The sequence below is a fragment of the Anas platyrhynchos genome, chromosome 6 (assembly GCF_047663525.1).
Source record: "Anas platyrhynchos isolate ZD024472 breed Pekin duck chromosome 6, IASCAAS_PekinDuck_T2T, whole genome shotgun sequence".
Taxonomy (NCBI): domain Eukaryota; kingdom Metazoa; phylum Chordata; class Aves; order Anseriformes; family Anatidae; genus Anas; species Anas platyrhynchos.
The window spans coordinates 32,346,962-32,354,104 of NC_092592.1; the positions used below are offsets into that span (position 1 = coordinate 32,346,962).

Sequence of the window (7,143 nt, forward strand, 5' to 3'; positions counted from 1 at the left end):
TAGAGAGGATACATGTGTAGAGTGAAAGAGAAAGAGAAAGAATGCATTCTTAGACAGGAAACTCATATTCCAAAATATTGTGACCAAAAAAAAAGACCCCAAGTCCACAATGATTTAAAAAACAAAAACCTCACAAAACAACTCTTCAGGGAATTGTTTCAGTTTTTTGTTCAGTGCTCAGAAATCAAGTCAACCTTTCATTTATTTTTCTGTTTGATCATTTTTTTTCTTTCTCTTCTTCTACCTTCTACCTTTTCAGTGACCAAGGAAATATAGGGACTGATAGAAGAAGAGAGGAAAGGGACAAACACAAGACAAACAAGTAATAATAATAATTTTAAAAAGGTAAATATTTCCAGGAGCTCTGACCATATTCCATGTCCTTTGGTATGGAAATGCCTTCAGTGTGCTTTGTGGGCTTTATGCCCTGTTTTTGAATGTTGGTAGAAATGGTTCATGGAGAACTGCTGGGCAAGCTGACATATCCTGTTGGTGAGAAAACCTGCATCGGTAAGGATTCATACTCAGAAATTCTTCGTCATCATTTTTTTTTTTTTTTTTTTTAATATGATCAGCTGATCAAATAAAGATATAAATGTCTTACAGATTAGGCATCTGTTATATCCTTATTCCATATTAGATACGCTATCCCAGATCCTCTGAGGTATCCTCAGACTTTCAGCTCCTAAAAATCAGTGCTTTGTCATGGTAGATAAAGTGAAAATACATAAAAAAATAATAATAAAAAATAAAAAAATAAAAAAAATAAAAAAAATCAAATGCCTGTGTCCAGTGTGACCTAACCCTCTCTGGGGTTGGGTGGGAGGACTGGAGGGAGGAGAATTTCTTGCTAACCAGTTTAAAGTGGTTCCCAAACACTGAAACACAGAACTCTAAAGGAAATTTACAACAACCTTACTCTCTTGGCTTTTCCCCGATCCTTATTGTTCATCATTCATGGCTTTAAAATGGTAAAAGAAAGAGAAAGATGTAAGTGGAAAACAAAATCAAATAAAAACAAACCTCTTAAAAACAAACTCAGATCCAAGAGATCACTCTTGCTGTCCGAATCAGGAAAATTCACACCTCATTGCCGTCAATGGGAATTCCAGACAAGGCATATCCAAATGGGAACAAAGTTACTTGAATGAAAAATTCAACCATCCTCCTTCCTCTGCCTCCTCTGTCGGCTGCCAGAACTGGCACACAGAAAGAGACCTCTTTGGCCTCAACATGTTTGAAGTGAAAGTTTTGGGTGAATACTGAAAGTCACTCACAGTCCCAGGGGGATGGTGAGCCATTTTTTCCTCTCTCCCCTCTTTGTAGTTTACTCTCCCCTATATACATTTTTCTTCTTATCGCAGCTTTTCTGATCACAGTATCAGAGTGACTTTACCACCATCACCTCCTTATTGTGAACCAGCCCATCCCTTGGAGGCACAGAGCCATTGTGGAAGTGGTAAGTCATTTGTTTTGTTCAATGGGTTTCTTGTTATGCATGCATGCAAAGCCCCTTTTATCTCACATTTAAATTTGTGTTTTCCCTCTTATGATTGGTTTTGCGACATCAAAAAGCTTTCAGCATCTTCAAAAATCAAGAAGAACAAACTCTTACAAAAATAAAATAAAAATAAAAAGAAATCCTTCCTAATACACCCAGCATTTCAGTGAAGCTTTAGAAATGAACAGATTCACATGGGATACTGGCTACTAACAACTATGGAAATAAGCCTGATTTTTTGATCTCTAGGCCCAAACATTATTCATATTTTTTTCCTTAGCCTCAAACAATGTCTTAGATAGCCCAGGTAAAAGCAAGCCAGAAACAAAACAACATCATAGAGGAATTGCTTTATGCAGATACTTTCAGCTACGCTACACAACTCACATTGTCTTTGAACCCAGTGTGATGAGAGAATGATTTGAGACTCCAGGGACGACTCCTGGATATGTTTTTACTTCAGCATATTGTAGTGAGACAGAAGTCTTTGGCTTAAGAAATGTGTTCAGCAATCTTCTGCATTTGGGGCGTTTTATTATTATTGCTATCGCTCTAATAACACTTTGGACATTGTTGAGAGCTGAGGTCAGGGAGCAGACACACTGCACATATGAGGTTATACAGACCCTCTTTAACCTTTCAGAAAACGGTTTGTCCATGCTTAGTGGGAGGCTGAGAGCAGGAGTGAGAAAGTCTGGTGCTATCTACCCTCCTCAAAGCCAGAAGTGGCTATAACCTTTAGGCTGCTTTTCAGAAAAGGACCTATGTGTATCCTTTGATTTTCAGTCACCTGCCTGCTTTTCTAAGAACACTCATATCATATCTTTCTTAATTGATCTTTTTAGGAATTGGATAGCATTTGCATAAGTATCTAAAATAAATTGAAGTATTGTACTTCAATATAAGTAGTTGTTGCAAGTTGTTTGGGAAACTATGTCATCAGCTGCTTGGGACATACTTTTATGTTTCTGTTTTGTTTCTTTGGCCCTGCCTTCCGGGCAGTCTGACTCTCTAAGCCGTAGAGGATAAGTGATGGTGGCTGGGAGACATCTGCTTTTACCAAAATGTTATTTAGTGTGGAAAAAACAGAACCCTGTCTTGCTGAAAATTTTCTGTTGGCGTCACATCATTGGCCAAAATGGAGCAAAAATTGGGCAGGTCAGATTTAAGCATTAGTATGATCTTAATCTATAGAAAAGACCTGGGATATAGAGGCTACTATCCTACATTTTTATAACAATCATTTGTCTTGGATTTTTCTTGGTACAGGGGACTTTCCCTGCCGCCCTGAGGTGAGAACTGTGGCCGGAGTGGGGAGCCAGGTTCACAGCTGTTTGTATGATCCCCCTGTACCTCTCACCGTTTGACCCAACGCGTGTGTTGCAGCTCACAAACACACAAGACATGGAGTCCGAAGCAGAGGTGTGACCTAAATTCAGCACTGTGCACCAGCCGTCCCATTTTTGATGAATTGTTCACCATATCCAAGACATCCACAGAAAAATAGAAGTCTCTGCACTAATCAACACCATCATTGGGCGTTAATTCCAATGCAAAGGTTTAAATTGACATGTAGGCTTTGATACCCCTGCTGAGTGCTGTTGGGAATCTGGACCCAGAGCCACATTCGGTGTCTAATTCTGGTCAAGACGTTTCCTTCTAGCTTCCCAGTGAAATTGTTCTTTCCTTTCTCAACTATTTTGTGAACGTGGACTTATGTGTATTATTAATCTTGGACAAGGATTTTGGGTGCAGTGGGAGGCTTTCCACTGCCTTGAATGGAAGCAGGATCGAGTCTTTCATGCCCTATTAAAAAGGTGATTTGAGGCCATTTCTGGTAAAGGAAGGAGGAAGGAGGTCTTGTAGCAGGGCACAAAACCTCCCTCTAGCCCCACACTCACTGCTGCCCTTGGATTTTAGGGGATTTTCATTCTGGCAAATGCATTTTATGAACCTGATGTACACTTAGCTAGAACAATCCCACACTGGGATCTAATTTCAGACCTACAAAGGTTGATTTATCCTTTTTCAGGCTATGTACTCATTTGAACTAAAATTACCCTGCTGCCAGCCTCCTTGATAGCAATTACATCTAAAGAGAGAGAACCACTGAACTTCATGTATTGGTAATGGTCTTTCCGTCTATATTTTTCCTTGGGGATAAAGTTGTATGGGAAAATTAGACACATTAGTCCAGGAAAAATAGTGAACAAAAATACATATTTTATACTTTTAAAAAGTATCCTCATGCTACCAATTAGAGACATTATTTAATGCAGGTATTTTAGCATTATGGTGCAAGTCTTTATATAAAGAAGAACAAAACCATTTCTGATAGTTATTTAAGGGCATCCTAAATACACTCAAGAATAGTACATTTTAATTTTCAATAATGCCAGCAGACTCGAGCATTCAGATTTTAGCATAACCAGCAGGAAAACTGTTTGATGTTTTAATTATGTCCCAGAAAATGCTGAATGTGTTATAAAAGAAATCTGAAGAGGGGAGGGGGGAAAAAAAAGGTTTTTATTACTGCTCAAGAGGAAGGACGTTTTACAACATAGCATTAAAAATGTAAAATGGAATAAAAAAGAACTTGGATAGTCAAAACTTTGTCTGAAACAAAGTAGGCCAGAGAAGCAAAATAATCTGTCTGTTAGAAGCAGTCGGCAGTGAGGAGGGGAGGGAAACATTTACATAGAGATAGGGCTGATGGAAAGGAAAAGCCTTAAAATAACCCCAAAGTCTTTTAAATTATGTTTAAGACTAGCCAGAACCATTCCCAACAAGGTATCTCGGAGGATTTCAGAGTTCCTGATTAATGTGGTGACCTACTGCTCTCTGATGCAATGCGTTCAAAACCCAGCTGGGTATTCGCAGTCGGGATGAGGCTGCTGGGACTTCCTGGGGCTCCATCCTGCTGGCACCAGGGTCAGTCTCCGCAGCAAGACTCAGGAAAGGTGTCCCCAAGGGAGGGGGAAAGCGAGAACCTGAATCATTCGCAATGAACTGAACCAGATGTACAAAGCTCCAGTAATTTAAGCAGCGATAGGAAGTGGAAAGGAAAAAAAAAAATTACCGTGGTTTAACTCTTCCTTCCCTTAGCAGGTGTCGGAGCAGGCTGAGGGGGGACAGCATGGGGCTGGGACATGGGCTGTGAAGTCCCACCGTGCCACCCGGTGTCTGCAGTGCAGGGAGAGGTGCGAGGGGATGGAGCCACAGTGGGAGGGGGAAGCTCCACAGGTCAGGGGCCGTAAAGCCCCAAAGCCTCTATTCCTCTCGTCACACCTGTGCCGAGTACTGCACATGTCACCATTCCTCACTCAATTTAAGTCATTCCTGGCACTTGACTCTTTCACCATTCTGCTGTCCTTAAAAAAGTGACATCTCCAATTTGGTGCAGGTACATAATTTAGGCTGTGTCAATAGACTTGTTTCTCTTAAAACGGGCTCTTAAATAACTATCCAAGAGATGTTTACCTTTATTAAAACAAAACAAAATAAAACACATCAATAACTAATTTTGGATATGTATATTTATAACCATATACATACACAATTAACATGAAAGTGGGGTCCATGATTATGCTAGATATATACACATCTTATAGTCACTGATGATTTAAAAAAAAAAAAACAAACAAACAAAAAAAAAAAACAGCACAAAGCTTTCAGTGGCTATGGCTTGTTTAAAATATTTTTTTTTTAAATGATAAAATCATAAATTATGTATCTATTTTTTATTTTTTTTAAGTGAACTACTCTTTTATTATGTTGTTGATAATGTCAAAATGATAAAAGAATTTGGAGTCAGATGTCAATGAAACGGTGTTGTGAATCCTCCTTCAGCTGCTTGGCGTTTCAAAATGTTACGTGTCAAGCCTGGGTGTTGTGATAGATGTTTCTTATTTAACATTATGGCTCTCAGAGTTCTCTATTTTGTTATTTGGTACCTTGGCTGTTTGCTTAAACTCCGTATGCAAATACTAAGCTCAAATACAAAGCTGGAGTGTTAAGATGGAAGAGCTAAAATTCCAAGATTAAAATGGGAGATGAATGTTTCCTGTAAATGTGTATAAATAGGTGTCATTAGTCTGATTTTTAAAGGATGTTTAGCAATGATTTAAATAAATAAATAAACAAATAAACAAACATTGTAAAGAAAATGGTCCAAAGTACTTTAAAAAGCATGTATGGCAGAAAAGCCTTTCTACAGCTGTAAATGAGCTGCGGTCTGACGCCCACAGCAAAAGTACTTGTTAGCAGAGCAGCTAAGCCCCAAGTGATGCCGTTTGGATCGTTTTCCCTTATAACACATCCCTCTCCTATCTGACGATAGCCTGAGCAAGCTGCGGAGGGTCTGTATTCCTGGTAGCACCTCAGAGCAGAGGCACAAGGGAGGCAAAGGCTCTTCCCCAAGGCCGGGCAGAGGGTCTGTGCCCAGCACCATCTCCTGCTCCCTCTCATGCTGGAGAGCTGCTGCTCGGGGCCAACGCAGACATGGATACCTTCAGCTGCAGCTCTCAGGTACCCAAACCGTCCTGCAGCGTGAGCCATCAGGGTGCCGGCTTTTTTCCCCACCTTCTGCATGGTGGCGGCACTTGTTGCCAAGCTAGCAGCTGGCATTGTTATTCGAGCCTGTAAACTTTCACCTTGGGAATAGCATTTCTGTGCCTGCGTCAAGGCTGAATGTCTGAGAGTTCAGGGAGAAAAAACTTGTTTGACAAGCAAAGCTTTTTCTGTTAAAAAAAAAAGGAGGAGGAGGGGGAAAAAAAAATAAAGCTCCAAACTCTTGGGAATAGGTGAAAGCGACAGAGGCTGGAGACAAAGATGAGAAGTGATCCTTAACGTGCGAGCATCGGAGGCTGCTCGGAGAGCGCTCGGCAGCGCTGCGGGTGCTGCTGCCCACCCCACAGAGGAGAAAATCAAAAACCTGTCAGCCACCGAGTGTGGTGGTGGGCGGGGGGTGTCAGCGAGGAAGCTAGACGATGGGAATGCTTTAGGTGAAATTGCATACCGCAGCCCTTTTGCTTCTTTCCTCTGCTTGGAGTTGCCTCCGGTGGCGATCGGAGAGTTGTGTTAACCCACAGACTGCGGCAGGGGTGGCGGGGGTGCACCCAGCGAGGCTCAGCGAGCCCCAGCTGCCAGGCACGGAAAGCAGCTGCAAATCAGAGGTCACTTGCAGACTGCTTCTCAGTTTCTGTGTTTTTCACCTTTTTTGCTTTGCGGGCCGTGAAGTGTTTTCCAGAGGAGTGGGTCCCTTTTGAAATGCACATTCTTGAAGCGCTGCACAGCATAAATGGACTTGTTTTTCTTAGCCACCTCTCACAGACACCTTAGAAGTAGACCACAGAGCTCCCTAGAGGTCTGCAGACCCCCAGGTTGAAAAACTAGCACTCTAATGTTAATCCTTTCAGCTGTCCAGTCCAGGAAATGTGATTATTTTGCAATGGAGAGAGCAGAGACAAAGAAAGGTGATGCCAAAAAGCAAGAATTGTGAAAACACTGCTGTGATCCAGGAGCAGAGCAGCCACTGGAAGAGAGGGCTGGTTTTCCCAAGTGTCTTTCAGATGCTATCGAAATGACTCCCAAAGTGTTCTCCTTTCATTAGGTGTCTAAATTCACATCCATAGGTGCTAAGT

The 7,143-nt window shown here is 41.4% G+C and overlaps 1 long non-coding RNA gene across 1 annotated transcript; it reads left to right on the plus strand.

Annotated features, from left to right (window-relative positions):
- The first annotated feature begins 91 nt into the window (after window positions 1–91).
- On the plus strand, window positions 92–5,660 carry LOC140002844 (uncharacterized). The gene is made up of 3 exons (XR_011810380.1): window positions 92–345; window positions 1,365–1,459; window positions 2,771–5,660. It is a non-coding gene; the product is annotated as an uncharacterized lncRNA (long non-coding RNA).
- Window positions 5,661–7,143: the final 1,483 nt, after the last annotated feature.